The sequence below is a fragment of the Schistocerca gregaria genome, chromosome 2 (genome assembly GCF_023897955.1).
Source record: "Schistocerca gregaria isolate iqSchGreg1 chromosome 2, iqSchGreg1.2, whole genome shotgun sequence".
Classification (NCBI taxonomy): Eukaryota; Metazoa; Arthropoda; class Insecta; order Orthoptera; family Acrididae; genus Schistocerca; species Schistocerca gregaria.
The window spans coordinates 970,197,476-970,225,332 of NC_064921.1; the positions used below are offsets into that span (position 1 = coordinate 970,197,476).

The 27,857-nt window shown below is 43.2% G+C and overlaps 1 pseudogene; it reads right to left on the reverse strand.

Moving 5' to 3' along the window:
* Positions 1-1,101: 1,101 nt before the first annotated feature.
* On the reverse strand, positions 1,102-27,857 carry LOC126336073 (uncharacterized; annotated as a pseudogene).

The window sequence follows — 27,857 nt, forward strand, 5'->3', positions numbered from 1 at the left end:
AGGTAGCGCACAGTAAGTACCTAAAACACAAAGAACTTTCCTATTCGTAAATGTTTTGTCACCGATTACTAAATTTCCTTTATTTCCACCAGCAACACCAGCGTGGCATCTAGCTACACTTGGTCCTCAAGATAATGTTTCTGTAACACCTCCATCTGAAGATGGGTCTGCAATGGCTCGAAAACATACTCATAGTTCAATAAATAGTAAAATAGCGACTGTCTGCATATTTATTACCAGCTAAACGTCAGTTTAAATAAGAGTCGCAGTTCGTCATCCACAATAGATGTACTGAAAAAAACCACAGCATATTGTTTACGACGATTTCACGCTATTACACAACTATTTTCTCTATACCAGAAGCCAGTAAGTAACTACTACTGAAAAGCACGTAATTATAACGATTTTACACTGTTACATTACTATTTCTTCTCTACGGGTATTTCTTATTTAAAACGCTTTGAAATTATTTCTTCCACTTTGATTTTCCTCCAGAACGCTGAAAGTATTTATCGTAGTTTTCTTGTAGATTTTTTGTACATTTCACTGTTCATTGATTTGATAACTGCAGCACTTTCTTTAAAGTTGTAACAGGCATAAGTTTTTGTTAACCTCTTGCATGTAGAAGTCCTGAAATTGTTCCTCTGGTCAATCGATTTCTTGTCTTGCGTTTCAGTCTATTCGCCGTAGAAACTCTCCTTCAACGCTAACCGGTGAATGAGGTAAGCAAAAAAGTGCGTTCATTAATTTAGATAATTTTGGAAACAATGTTCCTGCGTCCTCTTTTTATATCTCAGGCCGCTATCCAGAATACTGTTGAATCAGAGGTGATGCTGTTAATATCAGTATTTCGAAGCTTTCCCCGCTCTGTGTCTAGTTTTTGTAACTCATTGTCTCCAATTAAATTCGGAAACTGCTATTCAAGTCCTAAAATGATGAAACAGATTTGTTTTTTACGTTTTCAAGCTGAAGAGCTTCTTGTCCTGTCACCAGGTTGTCATTAAAATGAAATCTCTTGTATATATGTTTAGAACCTTCGATGAAGAAGTCTAAGCATCGAAACTTGAAGTACTTGCGCTTCTTGGGCCTTAGTTTTCGGCTTTAGGCTGTAGGAGGAATTGTAGCACCAAAGTAAGTATCATGTAAAGGTTGAAAATGACTGGAATTTATACTTTTGACTGTGGGAGAAATTGTAGCACTAAAATAAATATTTTCTAATAGATTAAAATAACTGCGATTTTTATGCTGCAGGTTCTCCAACGTAGTCTTCGAAAGGTATTCATCATTATTATTATTATGTGCATGTGGACCCTGTCGGATCACACATTACGTTTATGATTCGCCTTTCTAATAGCCGATATAGCTTTCATTCTTTCGCTATGTGCTGTCTTCTGACCACTTGTTCATTCTCTGTCTTTACTACCCATGTATTTATCTTCTGATGATAAAGTTTGCCATCTGGTATATCCGATGTTCCTATCTGTGACTTATCCAAGTCATATTTGACTCCTTCTACCCATGGAATGTTCTTCAGTTTTGCAGTGTATGTCAAAATCTTGTGAGTTTACCTTGAACATGGGAGTCTGTAAATGTGCCCATAAAATTTCAGCGTTCGTTTCCTGATATCCGCTGCAAGCTGGACAGTTCTTCCATTGCTTTGCGTGATTTGAGTACATACCCTCCCCCCCCCCCCCTCCACCCTTCTGTTTTATCTGGTCCCAGCATTTTCATCATGATCTTTCTTCCCTCCTTCAAGTAGTTCTCCAGATCACCTTTTCTCTTAAGTGCCAAGCTTTCGCTCGCGTACAGCACTTCAGGTTTAATCACTGTATTAAAATGTTTGATCTTTGTATGAATGGACCTACAATTCACCTTGTAGATTTTACGCGTTCTCCCATATGCTCGTCTGAACTTTTGTAACCGAACTTTCTCTGCTTCCTTTTCCAAACCTGTTGGTTCTATGATCTCACCAAGATATTTGAAGTGTGGAATCCGTTTGGTCTGCCCGTATTTTGTGTTGAATGTCGAACTTAGTGCAAATGAACTTTGGCTCCTCGAATGAAATTTGTAGTCCAGTTTTCTCAGCGCATTCCTTGAGGACTTCAGTCTCTTTGATCGGTGTATTTTCGCAGGTTGCTAGCATAGCTAGATCGTTTGTGAAAGCTAAACAACTGACCTTCATGTTATCATTCTTTCGTCCTAGTTGAATGGGTTTCCTGTGGTCCTGGGTTTTCAGTTCTTTCTCCTATACTCGGATTACTTTATCCAGAACAAGGGTGAAAACCAGTGGTAACAATCCATCACCTTGTCGCACACCGACCTTTATCTTAAAGGGCTCTGACAATTCCCACATGAATTCCACTTTTGACTTCGTGCCCGTGAGTGTTTCGTTGATGAGTCTTAATGTCTTTCGATCAAGCCCTTGTTCTTCTAAGACGTTAAAAAGGAAATGTCGATCGACCGAATCATATGCCTTCTTGAAGGCGACGAACATAAAGATGATAGGAGAGCTTCTGGTGGCTCTATATTTCAATAGAATCTTCAAATTGAAAATTTGTTCAACACAAGAACGCCCCGGTCGGAAACCAGCTTCATAGTCACAAATTTTGTTTTCAAGCTGTTCTTGTGTTCTTTGAAGAAGGCACGTCGATAGAATTTTGTAGGTGACTTCAAGGAGAAAAATCTCTCTGTAGTTACAGACATCTGTTGTGTCACCTTTCTTGTGAAATGGATGGATGAGTGCACATTTCCATTCTTCCGGTATCCTTTCCGTTTTCCAGATGTCTATGATGAGTTGTGTGAGCTCCTCAAGTGTATTTTGGCCTTTGTTCTTCATTAGTTCTGCAATTCATCTACAGATGCAATGTTATTGTTGAGTCTGAAGATGCGTCTATGGATTTCCTCTTTACTAGGTGTTGGAGATTCTGGGTTTACTTGTGCGGGAGTCTCTTTGGGCCATCTTGATGTGGGCTCCTGGTAATTGAGTAGCTCTGAGAAATATCGAGCCAATTCTCTACAATTATCTCGGTTGTTCAGCGCGGGTTTGTCCCCAGGTTATCGGAAACGTAAGTTCACAGTGGTGTATCCTCGAATCCTCTCTGCAAACGTCCAGTAAAAGTCTCAAGCATTGTGATCTCCGAAATCTTTTTCTATCGAGTCCAACTGGTCCTTCATGTGCCTCTCCTTTGTTTGTCTGATAATTTTCAAGACTTCCTTTCTGGTCTGAAGATAATTTTGTTGCATCTCCAATGACATCTTAGAGTTATATTTCTGAAAAGCACTCATTCCTTCTTCCAGTGCTTCTTCAAATGCGGAATCCCACCACGGATGTTTCTTATTCTTCTGCAGTGGTATTGCTTCTTTGGCTATCTTGATTATCTTAGGGAATTGATGCCAGGAGCCTGCCTTTTCATTTCCCCAGTCTTCTTTTATGTTGCTTTGTTTGATCTTTTTGGTGTCAAGATTTTGAAGATGAATTTTGTTGTGACGGATTCTTTTCGAAGTAAATTTCACTTTGATCCGCACTAGATGGCTCCTCTTCGAACTTCAACGGCATGAATTTCCTTCTGTGAAGGGTGTGTGATGGCCATGTAGTCGGTCTGATATTCTCCGAGAGACTGTATAGGATATCTCCGAGCCTTCTGTTTTCGAGGATGTTTCCTCAGAGAGGTGAACATTATTTTCAGATTTCTCTGTTGGCACAGTTCAGTGAGTCTCATGCCATTCTTGTTGGTGCATTTCAGGGCCGGGAATTTGCCTACTGTCTTTTAGTATTCATTTTCTCTGCCAATCTGGGCAGTGAAGTCACCTAGTGATCTCTTATTGCATTCTTTGGCGACTAATGCCATAATAGTCTCGAGTTTAGACCAGAACTGCTCTATCTTCAACAGATCTCTTTTATTTTAATGTTTGTGGGTGCATATACATTAATTAGTGTGTATTTTTTGTCTGTGCATTGTATGCGCATTGTCAATAGCATATTACTTACGGTGGTGACTTCTTTAATCGAATCAACTATGCTCTTGTGAACGACAAATTCCATACCCAGGAGTGGGGCACCACATCTTTTGTCTGTTTTACTTTTGAAGGTACGATAATTACCATAGTCTAGTGAGTTTTCATATGTAAAGCGTGTTTCCTTAAGAGCCAGTATCTGTACCTTCTGTGGATCTAATTCTGAGGTCAAGATGTGTAGTTTACCAGGTTGTCGTAAGGTGCTAACGTTGAAGTACAAGATGAGAGTGGGTCTCTTTGATGGTAGTTTGCCAGCTAACTTTCTCTGTGATGTTGGTAGCTCAGGTCTACCAGAATCCGAAGCCCCAGCTGCTGTCTGTTAACGGAAGGATTGGTTACCACCTGGAGTAATTCTGTTATTAATCTCACGGATCATAATTACTTGCTATCGAAGATTTGTCCAGTTTTCCCACTGGCAGTTTAGGACCAGGGATTGCTAGTTCCTGGAACGTAAGGTGTGCACTCTACTAGGTAGACAGACGCTAACCACTTTGCCGCCCAGTCCAAGTCAGACGGAAAGTGGATTCGGTATTCGGTTCTTCTGCCTTTTCCACCATTGAGACATATGTCCTCTTCTACCATTGGAGCCGTTGACCACTTTCTGTTCATCTGAGTTGATCCGCGGTTGCTTATTTTGCTAGGCCTTATTCTCATCTGTCCTGCATATCTAGAGGAGATTCCCCTACCAGCCATTGGGACGCGCCATGTTGGATTTGAGGGCCCCCATCCCAGTGTCTCACGTGGGATTATGTCTAGCTCTATCTAATTTCTGGGCTAAACCCCACACAAACTAACCGGTCACGGCGAAAGTTATTCATCTTTCATGAAGTAGTCCAAAATTGTTCTCAACTACATAACGCCACATAACATGAATTTGTGGTGATTCAGTCTTCATTTTCTAATTCAAATAGTTGAATAACGGTAGTACGAAATCCATAAATTGAAGAAACCGTTTTGAAGTTCGACTGTTCAATATCTGGAGTATAGTTTCACAGGCAAGAAGTCGTTCGTTCGAGAAGGCATCGGTAAGATGCAGCTTCAAGGCCTCATATTCGTCGAGATTCCAAGCAACAACTATCTTTAAGGAAAGCAAGCGTGTTTGACATTGATGTACTGTCTTGTGAGGTTTTACGTTTAAGAAATCTTGAAATCCGTCATCTCAGCTACACGCTTGGGACTTGACTGAAAATAGCTGTGAACATTTCTTGCAAGATCTTCTATTCCTCTTAGCAGTTAGTGATGTTCCCAGGAAGAACTAAGTGCAAATGAGTGACATATGCATTTCATTATGAAAAGATGTAGTATGTCCTTGTGCAGAAATGTACGAAATGAATGGTAGCTCCTAGTGACTACATCTGCACTGTCTGCAGCAAAACCTATCATGTTTCTTTTGCTATGTATGTCAAGGTCATTAAAAATCTAACAATACGTTCAAACAAAATACTGCTATCAGCTTCATTCAAAACAATAATTCCAAGGAACTGGTCATCGGTTTTACTAATTATAATTACACGAACTAGTAGACATACATTTTTTTATACAACCCTTGTCAGTGGATTAGTCTACAGTAAGGAAAATTGTGTTTCTTTTGAGAAGTTCAGCGAACTGAGTCAAAGTTTCCTTCCCACTCACAGTATCTATTATGGCCATTAACTTTGTTCTACGCTACTCGGCGTGCTTTAAAATTTCAGAATCTGGACATATTGCTTTTATCAGACTGGGCAAGTGCTGAATTACTCTTATTGGTAGTCGTGCTGCTAAACAAAACTAGCCGAACCTATTTCACATTCCTTGGCACTTTGACTTAATTTGATTCGAACGTTCGCAGAGGGCATTTCAGTTAATTTAAACTGTTTCCAACAGTACTATTATTTTACACATGTTTTTTCACTGTTACATGTTTCTTCAGATCATTCCTCCTGTATCTTAGACTAAAGTGTTCATCATCTGAGGAACACTAATAAAAAAAGAACCTGTGTTACTTTTACTTAACCACCCACGAAAAAGAGGATCATGTACCCATTCTTTATTATGTTTCGTGCTCTATTGTGTCGTTTATTCCTACCTCTCTCGATGAGATGTTGGGTTCACTACTTGATCCCTTATTTACCTGTTTAATGCTGAACCTGCGTAACCATGTAAACTGGGTAACTTTCAGTGTAAACTAAGTGTTGCGCTACTGTAACTGGGTTTGTTTTATTCCGATCATCAGCGGTTACCAGCTACAAGCAAAACATTCACACGTATTGGTATCACATTATCGGAGTAATACCAAGTCTTACATCACAAAACATTAATTTATAAAAGAAATTGAAAATATAAATCGGAGGATTTCGGAGGAGAATCCATTTTCCTGACAGAACACAAAAACTGGGAACGTTAAGTTTTCCAACAAATCGGAATCTCTGACAACGTTGGTGACTGGCTGTATAACTCACTGTGTGTGTGTGTGTGTGTGTGTGTGTGTGTGTTTCACGATGTGTTGCAGGCCCGTATCTACGGTCGCGGGCGGGGGGCGAGAGGGGCAAACCGAGGCATCTGCACCGATCGGCAATTTCAGGGGGCATCAAATTCGTATTCTTGAAGAAAACAATCTGGTTTCACAGACGCTTAGCATCCAATGCATGTTGGTCTATCGAATGTTCATGTTATTTTCAAACGCATTCCTGTTGGGTTTGGAAGATTTTTGAACACTCTCTAAGTTGATTTCCGAACGAATCATAAGCTGATTTTTCGAATCTGTGGATAGTGTACGTGACGGCACTGTCAGTAGAATCCCCGTCGCATTTAGAAATAAAAAGCTTTCCCACAGACAAAAGGGGACGGGGCTATATGCGCTGAGCCGAATAAACCTGAACGGGGTAATGCCTACCGCTGTTTCTTTATGTGGTTGAGCAGGTGTGCAAATGAACAGCATTCTAATAATTATTAACAAAATCTATAGATTTTGTCTACCAGAGTGAAAATAAACGACAAACAGTAAAAACTGGTAAGAAAGATTACATGTTAATCATCTTGGCATATTCAAGAAATGAGCTTTTAACAGAAATGTTTTTCCAGATCGCTACGATACGTACTAAGGGCCACTCGTACAGTTCCCAGTTAGCAGCAGTGTAAGTTCTATTCTCGGAATACAGCGGGAAACACGTTGTACAAACTCATAATAACCCCTAACCGGAGAATAAACGCAGGATAACTAAACTGGTGATTCTGGTAGGGTTAGATAAATTAACTCGAGAATAAGTTTTGAAAATGGCGGAAACAATTCCAGAATTAGTGATGAGAAGATTGTTAGAGTGAGAAAAAGAAGAGAATTTTGTAAATTTGGGGATAAGTTCCTATGGGACCAAACTGCTGAGGTAATCGGTCCCTAGGCTTACACATTACTCAATCTAACTTACGCTAAGGACAACACTCTCACGCATGCTCGAGAGAGGACTCGAACGTCCGACGTGGGAAGCCGCGAGGACCGTGGCAAGGCGACTCAAACCGTGCGGCTACCCCACGCGGTGAAGGAGAAGAAATGGGGACATAACCAAAATTGTATGGAAGAAAATGACGATCCCAAATTTATATTAAAATTTCTTATCGATCTCATGCTTAAGAAAGTGGAGCGTATAAGCGTATGAATAAAATGTCAAACTATTTCCTAACGTAAGAATGTTTGATTGTTGTAAGCGTAATACACTCCTGGAAATGGAAAAAAGAACACATTGACACCGGTGTGTCAGACCCACCATACTTGCTCCGGACACTGCGAGAGGGCTGTACAAGCAATGATCACCCGCACGGCACAGCGGACACACCAGGAACCGCGGTGTTGGCCGTCAAATGGCGCTAGCTGCGCAGCATTTGGGCACCGCCGCCGTCAGTGTCAGCCAGTTTGCAGTGGCATACGGAGCTCCATCGCAGTCTTTAACACTGGTAGCATGGACAGCGTGGACGTGAACCGTATGTGCAGTTGACGGACTTTGAGCGAGGGCGTATAGTGGGCATGCGGGAGGCCGGGTGGACGTACCACCGAATTGCTCAACACGTGGGGCGTGAGGTCTCCACAGTACATCGATGTTGTCGCCAGTGGTCGGCGGAAGGTGCACGTGCCCGTAGACCTGGGACCGGACCGCAGCGACGCACGGATGCACGCCAAGACCGTAGGATCCTACGCAGTGCCGTAGGGGACCGCACCGCCACTTCCCAGCAAATTAGGGACACTGTTGCTCCTGGGGTATCGGCGAGGACCATTCGCAACCGTCTCCATGAAGCTGGGCTACGGTCCCGCACACCGTTAGGCCGTCTTCCGCTCACGCCCCAACATCGTGCAGCCCGCCTCCAGTGGTGTCGCGACAGGCGTGAATGGAGGGACGAATGGAGACGTGTCGGCTTCAGCGATGAGAGTCGCTTCTGCCTTGGTGCCAATGATGGTCGTATGCGTGTTTGGCGCCGTGCAGGTGAGCGCCACAATCAAGACTGCATACGACCGAGGCACACAGGGCCAACTCCCGGCATCATGGTGTGGGGAGCGATCTCCTACACTGGCGATACACCTCTGGTGATCGTCGAGGGGACATTGAATAGTGCACGGTACATCCAAACCGTCATCGAACCCATCGTTCTACCATTCCTAGACCGGCAAGGGAACTTGCTGTTCCAACAGGACAATGCACGACCGCATGTATCCCGTGGCACCCAACGTGCTCTAGAAGGTGTAAGTCAACTACCCTGGCCAGCAAGATTTCCGGATCTGTCCCCCATTGAGCATGTTTGGGACTGGATGAAGCGTCGTCTCACGCGGTTTGCACGTCCAGCACTAACGCTGGTCCAACTGAGGCGCCAGGTGGAAATGGCATGGCAAGCCGTTCCACAGGACTACATCCAGCATCTGTACGATCGTCTCCATGGGAGAATAGCAGCCTGCATTGCTGCGAAAGTTGGATATACACTGTACTAGTGCCGACATTGTGCATGCTCTGTTGCCTGTGTCTATATGCCTGTGGTTCTGTCAGTGTGATCATGTGATCTATCTGACCCCAGGAATGTGTCAATAAAGTTTTCCCTTCCTGGGACAATGAATTCAAGGTGTTCTTATTGCAATTTCCAGGAGTGTACATTTTAGATATTGGCATATCATGAATTATATTCTCTGGTGTTATTTTTGTAAATGGGCTAGAAGAAATGAACATTTATGCCAAAACAGTCACCCTTATGTGGAGTGTTTTACAATTTCTGCAATATTAGAAAGGCCCATTTCGTGTTATCAAGCCGACTATGACGAAATAGACGTAATCAAATCGGGAAACCACACCAGTCTTGGGTACTTTCGCGTAAACAGCTCTTTTAGTGTTAAACAAAACGTTAGACGAACTTTGGTGAGGTAATGCGCACATCAAAAAATGGTTTTCATCACCTCGGCTCCGAGAGTTCCGGAGCACGTACAGAAAACTGGAATAAAGATCAACATAAACATAATTTCAGCCCTTTTTATTGAGCTTGAAAACCGTAAACTACATGTTGTACCAACATACAGCAAAACCTTCAGAGGTGGTGGTTCAGATTGCTGTAAACAGCGGTACCTCTAATACTTAGCAGCACGTTCTCTTACACTGATGCATGTCTATATTCGTAGTGGCATACTATAAACAAGTTCATCAAGGCACTCTTTGTCCAGACTGTCCTACTCCTCAATGGCGATTTGTCGTAGTGCGTGTGGGTCACGTCGTCCATAAAAGCCCTTTTCTACCTATCCCAGGCAGATTCGATATAGTTCATGTCTGGAAAACATGCTGACCACTCTAGTCGAGTGAAGTCGTTATCCTGAAGCAAGTCATTCACGAGATGTGCACGATAGTGGCGCGGCTTGGCGTCCGTGAAGAGGAATGCCTCGCCAAAATTCTGCCGATATGGTTCCACCACGGGTCGGAGGATGGCATTCAGGTATCGTACGACTGTTACGGCGCGTTCCATGACCACCAGCGGCGTACGTCGGCCCCATACAATGCCACCCCAAAACAGCAGGGAACCTCCACATTGCTTCACTCGCTGGACAGTGTGTCTAAAGCGTTCAGCCGCCTCGGGTTGACTCCAAAAACGTCTCCGACGATTGTCTGGTTGAAAGCATATGCGACACTCACCGGTGAAGAGAATGTGATGCCAATCCTGAGCTATGGATCCGGCATGTTGTTGGGCCCATCTGTACCGCGCTGCATGGTGTCGTGGTTGCAAAGATGGAGCTAGCCATGGACGTCGGGAGTGAAGTTCCGTATCATGCAACCTACTGCGCACAGTTTGAGCCGTAACACTAAGACGTTTGGATGCGCGAAAATCATTATTCAACACGGTGGGATTGCTGTCAGTGTTCTTCCGAGCCATAATCCGTAGGTAGCGGTCATTCACTGATGTAGTAGCCCTTGAGCGGCCTGAGCGAGGCATGTCATCGACATTTCCTGTCTCTCTGTATCTGCTCCATGTCCTAACAACATCGCTTTAGTTTACTCCGAGACGCCTGGACACTTCCCTTGTTGGGAGCCCTTCCTGGCACAAAGTACCAACGCGGACGTGATCGAACCGCCATATTGAACGTCTAGGCACGGCTGAACTACAGACAACATCAGTCGTTTACCTCCTTCCCCGTGGAATTACTGGGATGATCGGCTGTCGGTCCCCCTCCGTCAAATAGGCGCTGCTGATGCTCAGTCTATGGAGTGGTTTAGTGACATCTCGGAACAGTCGAAGGGACTGTGTCTGTGATACAATATCCAAAGTCTTCACTAGTTCTTTCAAGCTGGGTGATGCTAAACTTCTTTTGGTGTGTGTAGGTTCTTTCACTGAAGGGAAAGCACTTCGCATAAAACTGTAAGAAGTTTAAAGAGGAAAAAATGCTGGGACCTGAGGATTGAAGAAATGTCTACTGTCTTGCTTGTCTCTGGTCTTCATTGGTTCTATGTTTCGCATATTTAATTTTATGTCACACCAAAGAGAAAGTTATTAGCTGATAGGCAACAAAGAGTGCAAATTTTCTGAACATATCTTGCTCAGCCAGTTACAAATAATCTCACCCAGTACAAACTGTAAGCTTTTTAAAGGGGAGGGTGGTGTAGGGGTAGGATGTCGAACTGCCTGACCGAGAGAAGGAGAGGCACCACTAATTTCCTCTGTCGTGCATATAGGCTTCATGGGCTCCATTACAAAGTACACACGCTTGAATTACACAGAGTCAAGTACAGTAACGTTCGATAGAAGAATGCTGATCGGAGAGGCGTGGCACCGCAATTTATCTCACTTAAGACCAAATAATAAGCCTTACATTTCTTTGAACGTCTATGTTTTATATGTCAGAATCTTTAGAAAGATATGTCCTACAACATGTACATATTGTTGAAAATCAAATTTTTTTAAAATTTTTGATGTTCTATTTCAGTTGCTATAGTGGAAAGGGATAGGGGGGGGGGGGGGGGGGGGGGAGCGTCACTATCACGTTTTGCCCCAGTTCGGAATTATCGTAGATCCGGGGCTGCATTCGAGTGTGTGTGTATGTGTGTTTGGGTCTGCGTGTGTGTGTGTGTGTGTGTGTGTGTATGTATGAAACATGGGAGGGGAATAGGTAAGCATTGCAGGTCTGTAAGTATTGGCAGAGGCCGGTAGCGGCACTGTCAGCATCACAGAGCAGCACTGTAAAAGAGTCCACACGCACCCCAGCCCTTTCGTAATAGCTTGACATTGATTCCATTCCTTTGTCGTTGTATGTGCTGACATAATTTGTTTTTTGTACTGTATCCATTCCGTATTTAAAGCACACAGTGGCAAATGGTAAATTTACATTTCTAAAGCTGGTATGCTGAAACTCGTATTCCGCCACTGCTAACATTTTTCACTTTCTCCACATTCTTAAACAACTTGCACTCCATGTTGACCCCTCAAGATAATTTCAATAGCCATTAACACATTCCTAAAATCTACCCTTTATTTCAACAATAAACTGCGATACAAACTGCGAATGACAGCTGCAGCACATTCTTGCCCGTCCAGCAGGCCTCCCGTATCACTCGCAGCATAATATCTGAGTTTCTCCCAGCGTGTACATTGATAAAATAACTTACATAATTGAAACTGGATGAAGTCGTCGACAACCGCCGATATTTAGGTAGCTGTACACCCAGTCACTTTCAAGGGAAAAGTGCAGCAAGGAAGGACTGTGCAAGCGAATTTAAAACCTCTTTTACAGAGCGATTCCGGAAAATAGACACACACACACACACACACACACACACACACGCACATACACATACACACACACACACTCACGCTAGCGCCTCCACACTATCAAAGACCACCGACACTAGAGGTAACAGAGAGTCAAAATTACTAAACAACGGGTGAGGTAGCGTTAGTTCTGTCCTATTTTTTGCCAAGTGTGAGAGCAGGATTCCATACTGAACTAAAGCGAAACATTTAGCCTAGATTTAATGCTTATTTGATCTCAGCTGCTTCAATAATAACACTATCCAAGTAGCTGGATGCGCAAGTCAGAATCGCCTTGTTGTTATATTCCAATGGATGACCGCTGCGAAGATAATGTTCTGCAGTAGCGGACTAGCTCGGCCGTTACAAACGTGTGTGCCGCTTATGCTCAGTAACCGGTTCTCCGTGGTCGTGACAGTCTGGTTCAAATGGTTCAAATGGCTCTGAGCACTATGGGACTTAACATCTGTGGTTATCAGTCCCCTAGAACTTAGAACTACTTCACCCTAACTAACCTAAGGACATCACACACATCCATGCCTGAGGCAGGATTCGAACCTGCGACCGCAGCAGTCACGCGGTTCCGGACTGAGCACCTAGAACCGCGAGACCACCGCGGCCGGCCGTGACAGTCTGACCAACATATGATAGGCCATAACTGCTAGGAATACAACAGACTCCCGCTTTACTCAAAACAAGGTCATCCTTAACGAAAACTAAAAAGACGCTAGTATTAGATGGAAGTCGAAAACCAGGTGTCACAAGTTTCTGAAAAGTACGGCCTATCTTGTTGGAGAAGCTTCCTGCGCAAGGTAGACAGGCCTTATACCGTGCTACCAACTCAGTGTTACAACTCATTTGATGTACGATTGCCGGCTGCGGTGGTCTCGCGGTTCTAGGCGCTCAGTCCGGAACCGCGAGACTGCTACGGTCGCAGGTTCGAATCCTGCCTCAGGCATGGATGTGTGTGATGTTCTTAGGTTCGTTAAGTTTGAGTAGTTCTAAGTTCTAGAGGACTGATGACCACAGCAGTTAAGTCCCATAGTGCTCACAGCCATTTGAACCATTTTTTTGATGAACGATTGGTAGACAGCACAACATACGTTTGATTTGTCTTTCACTACATCAGTTCTGACAGAAGGTGACCTCAACTCAGTTGACCAGCTGTCAGTGGTTGAAATAACGTTGGCCTTATGAACAGAGGTACGAGGTACCCTTTCACACTGAACTGGTTAGTGAAAACCATCAGCCTGCAGATACTAGTCAAAGTAAGTATGCTTTGTGTAAACAGCATGTCACAGCCAATCATTAACCTTCCTCCTCACCAACACATCAAGGAAGGGGACGCACCCACCATTTTCGATCTACATTATGATAAAAATATGTGCTGAGGTTGAATTCAGGTGTTCTAAAATGTTGTGCAGTTTCTCAATTCCGTGAGGCAAAACTACAAAAGTGTAATCTACATATCTGAAAAATCACGTGGGTTCGAAAATCATCTACTCCAAGGCACGTTTCTCGAAGCCTTCGATAAACAAATTTTGCAATAACAGGTGACAACGTTCTTTCCATCGCAACTGCATCTGTCTACTCATAGTACCGGTCATATAAAAAAGTAAGTGAAGGTCAAAACATGTTGAAATAGGCAGTTAACTGTAACGAATGAGACAGAGTAACAGGATTGAAGAGAGAGAACACACCAAATCTAGCTATAGCAGGCCAGGGTAGCCGTGCGCTGTGCGGTCTGGGGCGTCTCGTCACAATTCGTACGGCTACCCCCGTCGGGGGTTCGATTCCTCCCTAGGCCATGGGTGGGTGTTGTCCTTAGCGTAAGTTATTTTAAATTAGATTAAGTAGTGTGTAAGCCTAGGGACCGATGACCTCAGCAGTTTGGTCCCATAGTCCTTATAACAAACTTCAATTTTTTTTTCTAACTATATTATCAGTCTCATTCAGTCGCGTTTCATGTCACTGTCGTAAGAATTCCGCCGAGTTCTTAATGTGATGCACACACCTATCAAGTAGAGGCCTAAACAGAATAGGAAGGTGTTCTGCTACCCGATACGTGTGAGCGCCAATCTTACTAACACTCTAACGAAGAAGAAACCCTACTTGGTGGATCTCCGGAGACCATATAACATATGGGAAACACCAAAATAAGTATTCAGGCTCTATATAGTCTCCTGCGAAAGGATCTTGCCTTCAGGAGGCTGTTAGCCTTTTTCTCACCACTTTTTGTGGGATCAGCACGGACACAGTGCTATTTGATTTAGCGTATCACTGTTTGTAGGAAGCCTACTCACACTGACGTTTATCTGCAAGCTGATATCTGTTACCATACGAATCAGCGTGAAGGATACTTCTTACCTTGGTTGACTGGGTCCACGTCATTGCAGATCCTGAGAATTTGTCGGCTGAGTTAACCCACCCTGAAGCCACATTCCATCAGAACGGATACAGTGGAGGACATGCCAGACGTGTATTGTTGCACTATGGACCAACCGTGCTCAGTGTGACTGGTGACAATGGCCGAGTGGCACCAAAGTCTATGGCCTTTCTGCTTGTCCAGTGAGCATCTCAAACAATATTGTCATTTCTTACGGAAATACGACATCTGTCTAGGTTTAGGTTCTTTTTGGACACCGTTAAGGACGATCTTGGTTTCCGTAAAGTGGTTGTCTATAGCGTTCCTGGCAGTGTGGCATTCATAAACTGGTCAGACTATAGACACCGTGAAGAACCAGTGTACTATTCAGCATAACTGTCACACTCGTTTACAACACAACCAGTGGGATGTTGCAGAACAATGTCATCCTATGTAACATAACACTATGGATGTTCTGGCGTGCTCGTCCAAGTACAGGGATAGTGTTAGTGATTATGACAGTAGAGATTACATTAGCAAGTAACTCTCTAGATAGAGAAGGAATTTTTTCATTAATTTCTGGATGGAATACTGTTCTTTCTTTTTCTAAAATCAGAAGGGAGGAATTAGAAGAATTAATGTTACCTGACATTTTTATTGCAATTTTCACGATCAGTAACTTTTGGCATCGGTCATCTTTCGTTGTGTGGGGGCGATAGTGTTTACAGTGTGTGTGTGTGGGTGTGGATGTGGGTGGGTGTTTTATCTTCCGGAATTTCTCTGCACACCAAGGTTTTAAATTCATCACTTTTGCATTTTTTCCTTGAAAGAGACAGGGAGTGAACCTGTCGAAATATCGGTGGTTGTTGACGCCGTCACCCGGTTGCCTTCCCATACGTTATTACGACATCCCACCTGCTAGTTCCTTCCCATATAGACAACCCAAATCCTTTTCCATATAGCATCCCTTCCAATACCTCTCACATAATAATCCCTGAGTGCAGTTATCAAGAGACTCATCGCATCATCCCCACAAATGAAAGCTACGTCACCACCTTCTTGTCATAAACATGATCATATTTTCAAAGCTCTTAAACCATTTAATGTTGTTTTGTAAATTATTTAATCAAATGAATGAAGAGAAGCAATGTGGCTGCTGACAGCACGCCCCTAAAAGCGTGATCAGAAATCAGGTTAAATAAATGAAAATACCTTATTTGTGTGGGGAACCGTAGTACTTAAGTAAGTCACTCAAAGCACCGCAAGAAGGAGGACAGGGAAACCTTCGACTGAGATTGAAAACATACAGCGTATAATAACTACGAGTGCCATTTGTGACTGAAGAGGGCTCATCGTACTGAAGTGGCAAGAAAAGAAGATATTCGGTGACACCGTATGGAGGCGTTGAATTCATATTTTCAAATTTTCACGAGATCTTACTGTAGGCCTGTACGTGGATGATGATGTCCAACAAAGTAATTCCAAATCATGTTCAGAAGAAGTGGTAAGGAAAGAAGCTGGGTCCGGACACCATCAATGACGTCTTTAGATATGGGACCCTAAGCGGGATGGGGAAGGAAATGATCACGTCTTTTTCAAAGGAACCTTCTGCATCCGCATCTGCAGAAATACTCCACAAACCACATTATGGAGTGTGGTAGAGCGTACATTCTGTACCTCCGGCATTTCACCCCATTCCTGTTCCAGTCAAGAGACGGATCTTGGTGAACTCATGCGTGAGTGAGGTTATCCATAATTTTACCTTCTTCGTTTTCTCGCGAAATGCACGTCGAAGGCAGCAATACGCTGGTTGACTCTTCCAGTGACATACGTTCACGGAACTTAAACAGTAAACTATACGTAGATGTACAACCGTTTTCTTGTAGTGTTTGCGGCTGAAACAAGATGATCACTTTTTCGACGATATCTTTCTTACAAACTTAATCCAAGACGAAACACATTGCTTTCCTTTGGGCTTCCTCCAATTCATCGACCAGTACTACATCACGCAAAGGTTCCAGAGTGACGAGTAATAGTCTACAGCCAGACGAGCTATGGATTTGTACCCTACCTCCTTTGTGGGTGGGCTACACTTTCTTAGAATTCCACCAATGGGCTTGGTTGCGAGTCTGTCTTAGTTACGGTAGTGCCCTTCATTATACTGTTCACAGAGCTTACTTGCATTCAGATTTTCTTATTCTCTACTTCTTAAACACCACTATTTGATTTGGTGTTGGTAATTCATTACTGACCTGTACTCGAAGTCCTTTTCTTTCTGCCATAACACTACACTAATTTTCACTACATCTAGCGTAAACCTAACCATTTCCTTTTTTAAATTCTCTAAACTGCCTGCTCTATAAACGGATGTAACATTCCACGCTCCGTCCCGTGAAGTTCCTACTTCATACATTCTGTTGTCTTATAATACGCATATCTTTCCTGTAGTAAGCAAAAGTTGTTTATTCCGTTAGTTTGTAATTTACCTTACGTATTTCTGTTACACTTCTCAGTTTAACTATTATTCTGTTGCAGTATAACCTTCCATTTGTGGTAATTCTTCAAGCTAATCTTCACTATTAACGTATTACTTTTATTTCATTTTGAGTGTCAATGTAATTTAAATTGTTATCTTGGCATAGTTTTCAGGGTTTAGTTCCATGTTTTTCTGTTTTTTCCCTTTATATTTATTTCCTGTTTAACTTACACAGTCATTACCAGTGCACGACATTAATGATACTGAAACTACAACGAAATTAATACCCCTAGCTGCATACAGGCATCGATATAAGTCAACGAGGACAGTTGGAAATGTATGCCACGGACGGGACTCGAACCTCGGATCTCCTGTTTACGTGGCAGACGCTCAATCCGTCTGAGCCTCCGAGGACACATAGGACAGCGCGACTGCAGGGACTTACCTCTGGCAAGCCCCCGTGAGACCCACATTCTCAACGTATTGTCCCGCACTACATTCGTACTGCCCCCGCCCATTATACTCATTACTCGACTCGTGTCGCCGATTCCCGTAAGAGTTCGGGCACTGTTTGTGCATCCGCACAGAAGAAGATGGTCAAATAGACGGTGAGCCTTAACTATGTCCGAAAGAACAGTACCATCTTCATATATATTAATTATTAATTTCATTGTAATTTCGTTCTAACAAGCTGCATCGTCACCGATGTCCGGTGTCCGAAAGAAGAGATACCATCTTCATATTTTTTAATTATACTGCCGCTGCATGACATTTACTCTGCGTTCGTACTTCACTCCTGAAAGGTAACAATTTTTTCAGTGCTTTTACGATTGTTGTATCCCGTTGGACGAAAACTTGAACGTCTGATGATGGTTTGTAAGCTGAAAAACGGATGACAAAATAAATTAACACAGTAGAACATACACAATATTATGGTTTTCATTTAAAATTTGTAAACTAATTTTTATTTTAAACGGGCCAGCTGAAGTATTCACAATACATACGATAAAAACTTGGTATTAACGAGTATATGAAAATAAAAACGGGTCAAAGCCCGAAACGCGTCATGGCGCAAATAAAGCCCATAAATAGGCTGCCAGTTGTATTTATTCAAGCAGTGTAATCTAAGTGCTCTGAGATCAACCAACATTAACGCCGATAAAATAATTTTCAACTAGACCACGTTCTTGTCTAATAATATACCAGTAAGAAAGAGAATGGAAACAAAATATACAGTAAATGCGCCATGGCGAAACTGTTATATTTCATCGGTGTGGACTTTTACGAAATTTTCACTCGCCGCCATTGGATTTGAAGGGTACTGTTTGAATATGATTAACATTAGCAATGAGTTTCATTTGCATTCTGCGTAGCGATTCGGGAAATTTTTCTAGGTCATTCTAAAGACACTTTCATGATATAAATGTATTGACGAACATTACAACGAAAACTTAATTCTCAGTCTATTCTTTACAGAGTTACCTTGAATCGTGACAAGTGTGCAAGGTCGACACCGATACAACTAGGCCTGGGCGATAGATTCAGATTAAGCAATTCAATGAGGCCATACTGAACATCGCATCGTCAAAAAAAGTTCAACACAAATTTCATTCACTAAAGCCATACTCATTGTTAATCTGCTTTTAAAAGAACATTCGCTCTTCTCAATCTTTGCATGTGCTGTGGTCATCCTTAGAGAAAGAATGGGTGTTGATATGCAAGGTACAAATGGAGAAATAGAACGCACCACAAGAAGGCAGCCATTGATTGGAACAAAACGACAGATAATGAGGAAGGAAGTTCTGTGAGCAACACATCAACGGACGGAGCTTCTTACTCAGTACGCATGTATCGTGAATCTATCGCCCACTGTGGCGTCTCAGGCGAATGGAAAGAAGCGCCGATGACAGCTTTATACAAGAAGGCTGAAATAACGTACCCGGAAAATAACAGAGTAATATCTCTAACAAATGTTAGCAGCAGATTTATTGAGCAGTTCGAATATAATAAATTTTCTTGAGACTGAAAAGCTTTTGTCTATTTATGAGCTTATATTTAGGAAGCAACGCTCACGCAAAACTCAACTTGGAATTTCCTCGAAGATATCATGCACACTATGGGAGAAGGTCAAGAGGCAATTCCACATTCCTAGATATCCGTAGACCTTTTGTCACAGCGCCCCTCTGCAGGCTGTTGGTAACGAATATTGAGCACAGGGAATATGCTCCAAGATGTGAGAAGACTTCTTACGTAATAGAACACCGTACGTTCTCCTCGACGACACGTGTTCATCGAAGACTTGGGTATAGCCAGCGTTCATCAGATACAAGAATTTCGTCCGGAGTGCCCCAACGAGGTGTGATAGAACCGATACTCTTCGCTATATACATACTTGATCTGACGGACAGGGTAAGCACCAATCGGCGGTTTTCTGCTGATGACGCTGTGTGTACGGGAAGATGTCGTCGTTGATTGACTGTAGGAGGATACGATATGATCTGGTAAGCTTTCTAGTTACCGTAGTGTAATGCATGGCAGTTTGCTCTATATGAAGAAAAGTGTAAGTATGACACTGAGACGTCGAATAAATATACAAGGTGTTACAAAGAGGTACGGCCAAACTTTCAGGAAACATTCCTCACACACAAAGAAAGAAAATATGTTACGTGGACATGTGTCCGGAAACGCTTACTTTCCATGTTAGAGCTCATTTTATTACTTCTCTTCAAATCACATTAATCATGGAATGGAAACACGCAGCAACAGAACGTACCAGCGTGACTTCAAACACTTTGTTACAAGAAATGTTCAAAATGTTGCGAGGATACACGCATCCGCCCACCGTCGAATGCAATCCCTGATGCGCTGGCGCAGCCCTGGAGAATGGCGTATTATATCACAGCCGTCCACAATGCGAGCACGAAGAGTCTCTACATTTGGTACCGGGGTTGCATAGACAAGACCTTTCAAATGTCCCCATAAATGAAAGTCAAGAGGGTTGAGGTCTGGAGAGCGTGGAGGCCATGGAATTGGTCCGCCTCTATCAATCCATCGGTCACCGAAACTGAGAAGCGTACTAACACTTCGACTAAAATGAGGAGGAGCTCCATCGTGCATGAACCACATGTTGTGTCGTACTTGTAAAGGCACATGTTCTTGCAGCACAGGCAGAGTATCCTGTATGAAATCATGATAACGTGCACCAATGAGCGTAGGTGGAAGAACATGGGGCCCAATCAAGACATCACCAACAATGCCTGCCCAAAAGTTCACAGAAAATCGGTGTTGATGACGTGATTGCACAATTGCGTGCGGATTCTCGTCAGCCCACACATGTTGATTGTGAAAATTTACAGTTTGATCACGTTGGAATGAAGCCTCATCCGTAAAGAGAACATTTGTATTGAAATGAGGATTGACACATTGTTGGATGAACCAGTCGCAGAAGTGTACCCGTGGAGGCCAATCAGCTGCTGATAGTGCCTGCACACGCTGTACATGGTACGGAAACAACTGGTTCTTTCGTAGCACTCTCCATACAGTGACGTGGTCAACGTTACCTTGTACAGCAGCAACTTGTCTGACGCTGACATTAGGGTTATCGTCAACTGCACAAAGAATTGCCTTGTTCATTGCAGGTGTCCACGTCGTTGTACGCCTTCCCCAGTCGCGAGTCATAGGCTGGAATGTTCCGTGCTCCCTAAGACGCCGATCAATTGGTTAGAACATCTTCCTGTCGGGACACCTTTGTTCTGGAAATCTGTCTCGATACAAACGTACCGCGCCACGTTTATTGCCCCGTACTAATCCATACATCAAATGAGCATCTGCCAACTCCGCATTTGTAAACATTGCACTGACTGCAAAACAAATGGTTCTGAGCACTATGGGACTTAACATCTATGGTCATCAGTCCCCGACTGCAAAACCACGTTCGTGATGAACACTAACCTGTTGATGCTACGTACTGATTTGCTAGATGGTAGTACAGTAGAGCAATGAGTCGCATGCCAACACAAGCACCGAAGTCAACATTACCTTCCTTCAATTAGACCAACTGGTGATGAATCGAGGAAGTACAGTACATGGTGAAGAAAATAAAATGAGCACTAACATGGAAATTAAGCGTTTCCGGACACATGTCCACATAACATCTTTTCTTTATTTGTGTGTGAGGAATGTTTCCTGAAAGTTTTGCCGTACCATTTTGTAACACCCTGTATAGGCGTAACGTTGCAAAGCGATGTGGAATGGAAAGAGTACGTTAAGACGGTTCCAGGGAACGCAAATAATCACCCTTGTTTTATTGGGAGTCTTTTAGGAAACTTTAGTTCATCACTAAAGGGGACCGCATACAGATCACTAGTGCGACCCACTCTTAAGTAGCCCTATTGCTCAGTTGTTTCGGATAGTCATCAGGTCGGATTAAAGAAAGGCATGTGAGTAATTCAGAGGCAGGCTGCTAGGTCTTTTACCGGCAGGTTTGATCAGCACGGCGTACTACGCAGACGTTTCGAGAAGTCAAAAGAGAATCCCAGGAGGAAAGACGACGTTCTTCTCGAGGAACAATACTGACAAAATTTAAAGACCGACCTTTTGAAGTTGACTGCCGAGCGATTTTACTGCCGCCAACGGACGTTTCGCGTTAAAGAGTGAAGATAAAGAAATCAATGCTCGTACGGGGGCATATAGACCATTTTTTTACCCTTCCTCTGTTTTTAGTGGATCGGGCAAGGAAATGACTAGTAGTTGTACAAGGTACCCTCCGCTGCACACCATACGAAGCCTTGCGGTGTAGCTGTTGATGTATAGGTGAACAATCCCTCGCACAAAGTAATTCTGGCTTTTCTCGCCAGTATGGTCACAACATGTACCATGACTGTAATAAACACCTCTAATATGCATTTGTACTTCCACAGTTCCGAGGCAGATTGCTAGATTTGTTACCGCTAGGCTAGATCAGCAGGAAGTACTATGGAGATGCTTCGTAAAGTCAAGTGGGAATTCCTGGAGAGAATACGACGTTCTTTCCGAGAAACACTTACTTAATTCCGGAATGAAATTTCACTCTGCAGCGGAGTGTACGCTGATATGAAACTTCCTAGCAGCTAAAAACTGTGTGCCAGGCCGAGACTAGAGCTCTGAACCCTTGCAATTCGCGGGCAAGTACTCTACCATCTGAGCAACCCAAGCACGACCCCTGCAGTTACAATCTGCCAGAAAGTTTCATATCAGCGCAGACTCCGGTGCATATTGAAAATTTCATACTGGAAATATCCCTAAGGCTTTGGCAATGCAATGTCTCGGCATTATCCATTCTTTCAGGAGTGCTAGTTCTGCAGCGTTCTCAGGAGAGCTTCCGTGAAGTTTGGAAAGTAGGAGACGAGGTACTGGCGGAAATATGATGTGAGGACGGGCCGTGAGTCGTGCTTGGGTAGCTCAAGTGGGAGAGCACTTGCCGCGAAAGGCGAAGGTTCCGAGTTCGAGTCTCTGTCTGGCACACAGTTATATAATCTGCCAGGAAGTTTAACTTAATTACTTACCAGACTTGCTACACAAGTTATAGTCCGTATTTGGCCTAGCAGTTCAGCCTCCTCCAACTCCCTCGGCCCATTTACTCTTCTTCAGCAAGACCCACCTTAGACATATCTTCCCTGATCCAGTCAATCCATTTCAGCCATGGTTTTCTCATAGGCCTGTTCCCTCTGATGTCTCCTTCCACCACTTGCCAGGTGATACGGCCTTCTCGCCGCATTACGTTCCCGTATCATCTCAGTCCCCTCTAATCACAAGCACTACGCAAGCGATTTAGACAACTCCAGTAATTCGCGGTTTCTTATTTTTCACCATTTGTTATTATCCTACACTGGCCCAAAAATCTGACTCAGAATAGCATTCTCAAATGTCAGGAGTTTTATTTTTACCTTCTGCGTCATAATCCATGTCTCTGCTCCATATAAGAAGACAGGTTGTATTACTTTGCAGTAAATCGTAATCTTTGTGGATGTCGATAGAAGCCGCGACTTCAGCAGCTTTCCGAGTGCAGACCTAGACCTTTTTCCTACCTGGGTTCCTTCCATTATTTCCTGGTTTACTTCAATCCTTTCACTGAGTACTGCCACAAAGTGTATGAACTCCTTTACTGATTCAATGATTTTACCATCTGCGTCTAAACGTCTCCCATCGTTCTCTCTCGTCACAACAAGGTATTTGGTCCTACCCATATTCATCTTCAGGTCTGCTCTCATTCCCTTTTCCATTAACACTATTGCCATCTGAACCACACCTTGTTCATTCTGCGCTATTAAAATTACGTAATCTGCATAAGCCAGTGTGTTGGTCCTTCAACCCGACTCTGTTTCCAGGAAGAGCAGCACATGTCACGACTGGGCACTAGAAAATCCCAGAAGTAGTGGGTATCTACAACAGACTTGCATCTGCCTTAAATAACTAGAAACACAATAACTCATTACAACACATCAGTAAAATTAATAGACGAAATTAATTACAATATCGATCTACTGTCATTGAAGGCCATTAATCACACAATAAGAACCAGCCTATTAAAATATTTTATATATCAAATTATATGTGGTTCAGGGTGTGGGTTCCTGTAGTCATGTCCTAGTTCATGAACCAAGGGCAACATATGAGTGGCCAAGTAAGTGGTCCCAACAGTCGGGAAACCAGTTACTTTGGAATATGGCAGGGCATCTCGGACATATTCTGAATCATGGTCACCTTTGTGCTCATACGGCAAAGACTACCAAAACCACCGGTTAGTCCCTCAACCGTTAGGGATAATACCCAATGGGACTCTGGGCAAGTAAGGCTACCAACCTGCTTCCCTGGTACTTTAAATATGATGCCTCGGACCTTTGGAGGTGACGGAGTCCCACCTCTAACTGACAAACAAGGGACTCCTAAGATACGACTTGGCAAACAAATGGTAATGAGATGCGGAGCTATTAATATCAGTGGGAGCTACTCTAGGAAGAATGTAGAACTGGCAGAGGCTGCAAATAAGATGGGGCTAGACCTTTTAGCTGTTAGCGACATTCGGGTAAGGGTGAGAAAGAAGAGGAAGTGGGAGAATACAAGGTCCACCTGTCAGGAGTCAAAGCAGGAATAGCACAATGGGGTGTAGAGCTTTACTTCTGGAAAGAAAAGGAACCCAGCGTAGTTGCAATAAGGTATGTAAACGAACGACTGATGTGGATAGATTTGACAGTGTCTAGCAAGAAAATTCTGATTGTGTCAGTATATTGGCATTGTGAAGGGACAGATCAAGATGAGATGAATAGTTTTTATGAGACACTCAGTGATGTAGTTGTTAAGATAAAGGTCAAGGACAGTGTTCTGCTCATGGGTGATTTTAACGCCAGGATTGGACATCGAACAGAAGGGTATGAAAAGGTTATGGGTAAATTTGGAGAGGATATGGAGGCCAACAGAAACGGGAAACAACTCTTGGATTTCTGTGCCAGTATGGGCTTAGTAATCACAAACTCCTTTTTTAAACATAAGAACATTCACCGGTTTACTTGGGAAGGTAGGGGAACCAGATCTGTCATTGATTATATAACAACAGATCAGGAATTCAGGAAGGCTGTGAGGGACACACGTGTATTCAGGGGATTCTCTGATGACACTGATCATTATTTAATCTGCAGTGAAATTGGGATTGTGAGGCCGAAAGTGCAGGAGGTTAGGTCCATATGTAGGAGGATAAGAGTGAAGAAACTTCAAGATAAGGAAATCAGGCACAAGTACATAACAGCGATCTCAGAAAGTTACCAGTTAGTTGGATGTAGTCAATTATAGTCATTGAAAAAGGAATGGACAAGGTACAGGGACACAGTACTAGAAGTGGCTAAAGAATGTCTTGGAACAGTAGTGTGTAAAAGTAGGATGAAGCAAACAGCTTGGTGTAATGACACAGTCAAGGCAGTCTGTATAAGGAAAAAGAAGGCGTATCAGAAATGGCTCCATACTATAACTCAGGTAGACAGAGAAAGTTATGTTGAAGAAAGAAACAAAGCCAAACAGATAATTGCAGCATCCAAGAAGAAATCTTGGGAAGACTTTGAAAACAGGTTGGAGACTATGGGTCAAGCTCCTGGAAAACCATTCTGGAGTGTAATTAGCAGTCTTCGACACAGAGGTAAGAAAGAAATGACAAGTATTTTGGACAGGTCAGGAAAACTGCTGGTGAATCCTGTGGATGCCTTGGGCAGATGGAGGGAATATTTTGAAGAGTTGCTCAACGTAGGTGAAAATACGATCAGTAAGGTTTCTGATTTAGAGGTACAATGGGATGGGAATGATGATGGAAATAGGATCACATTTGAGGATGTGGAGAAAATGGCCAATAGATTGCAGTGCAATAAAGCACCAGGGGTGGATGAAATTAAGTCAGAACTCATCAAATACAGTAGAATGTCAGGTCTTGAATGGCTACACAGGATGATTGAAATGGCCTGGGAGTCGGGACAGGTTCCATCAGACTGGACAAAAGCAGTAATCACACCAATCTTTAAATATGGAAACAGAAAAGATTGTAACAACTACAGAGGTATCTCTTTAATCAGCGTAGTGGGTAAAATCTTCTCAGGTATAGTTGAAAGGAAAGTGCGAGTATTAGTTGAGGACCAATTGGATGAAAATCAGTGTGGGTTTAGGCCTCTTAGAGGTTTTCAGGACCAGATCTTTAGCTTACAGGAAACAATGGAAAAGTGTTATGAGTGGCACAGGGAATTGTATCTATGTCTTATTGATCTAGAAAAGGCATATGACCGGGTTCCTAGGAGGAAGCTATTGTCTGTTCTACGAGATTAGGGAATAGGAGGTGAACTTTTGCAAGCAATTAAAGGTCTTAAATGGATAATCAGGCAGCAGTTAGAGTAGAAGGTAAATTGAGTTCATGTTTCAGAGTAGTTTCAGGGGTAATACAAGGCTGCAACTTGTCTCCACTGTTGTTCATATTATTTATGGATGGTATGTTGAAAACAATAGATTGGCTGGGTGAGATTAAGATATTTGAACACAAAATAAGCAGTCTTGCATATGCGGATGACTTAGTTGTGATGGCAGACTCGATTGAAAGTTCGCAAAGTAATATTTCAGAGGTAGATCAGAAATGTAAGGACTATGGTATGAAGATTAGCATCTCCAAAACGAAAGTAATGTCAGTGGGTAAGAAACATAAACGGATTGAGTGCTAAATAGGAGGAACAAAGTTAGAACAGGTGGACGGTTTCAAGTACTTAGGATACATATTCTCACAGGATGGCATATGGAAGCGAGGTGTGGCAAAGCTAATGCAGTGAGCGCTCAGCTAAGATCTACTCTCTTCTGCAAGAAGGAAGTCAGTACCAAGGCTAAGTTATCTGTGCACCGTTCAATCTTTCGACCAACTTTGTTGTATGGGAGCGAAAGCTGGATGGATTCAGGTTACCTCTTCAACAAGGTTGAGGTTACGGATATGAAAGTAGCTAGGATGATTGCAGGTACTAGTAGATGGGAGCAATAGCAGGAGGGTGTCCCCAATGAGAAAATCAAAGAAAAACCGGGAATGAACGCTATAGATGTAGCAGTCAGGGCGAACAGGCTTAGATGGTGAGGTCATGTTACACGCATGAGAGAAGCAAGGTTACTCGTGGGTTCAGCAGTAGAGGGTAGGAGGAGTCGGGGCAGACCAAAGAGAAGGTACCTGGATTCGGTTAAGAATGATTTTGAAGTAATAGGTTTAACATCAGAAGAGGCACCAATGTTAGCACTGAATAGGTGATCGTGGAGGAATTTTATAAGGGGGCTATGCTCCAGACTGAACGCTGAAAGGCATAAACAGTCTTAAATGATGATGATGAAGATTAAATTATATATAATAAACCAATTAAAATCTTCACGCTGTAGGCGAGACTCAGTAGGAGCATCGACGGCCGCCCAAGAAAATACAATCAACCGCACAGAGCCCTGTGGTAGAATCCGACCAAAATTTACAGGACACGCAAGGCCCTTACCCACTTGCTTGTTCGACGACGCCAGCCGTCACCAATCTCGATGCTAGGAGACATGAAGCAGGCGGAAAAACAACACCAACGGGTTTCCAGTAACGTCGCTTTCCACGCTGCTGATATTTGCCACGGAACCGTCACCCTGGTAAACAGCCCCTTCTGGATGTGCCTTGCTTGCTGGCTGACACACGATCTCAGCTGTCCACCGCAGTTCCTAAAACGCAGTTACTGCTCGGCGTTCCAAAGCAAAATCACTCTCTCTTCCTCAGCTTTTCCTCTCGCTCCTGAACGGCCTTGTAGGTGGCGCCACCACGCGCTCTGCGCACACTGCCGGAAGGATGACCCATAACGGCGGTGGGAATATAGCTGATAGAGCCAGACAGCTCAGCCTTATTACATATAGTTGATCTGATGTTGATTTTCTCTTTCTAATCCAGTTACCTCCTCGACGTATAATATTAGCCGCTTCAGCAAGAACATATTCAGAAACTTGTAAGTTGTGCAAAGTTAGGTAATTCCACTATAGCTGCTGCATCTCATTCGATTACCTTTCTTTAGTATTGGGCAGATAGATGACAGACTGCTTCCATTCTTCTGGGATCCTTTCTTTCCTCCGAATTAAACTGCTTATATGGTATAGTCTCTCTTGTAGGATATCTGTACCTCCTGTCAGCATCTCTGCAGGTATGCCATCTACTCCTGGTGCCTTTCCTCTCTTCAGCATTATTATGGCTTCTACTAAGTGTTCCAT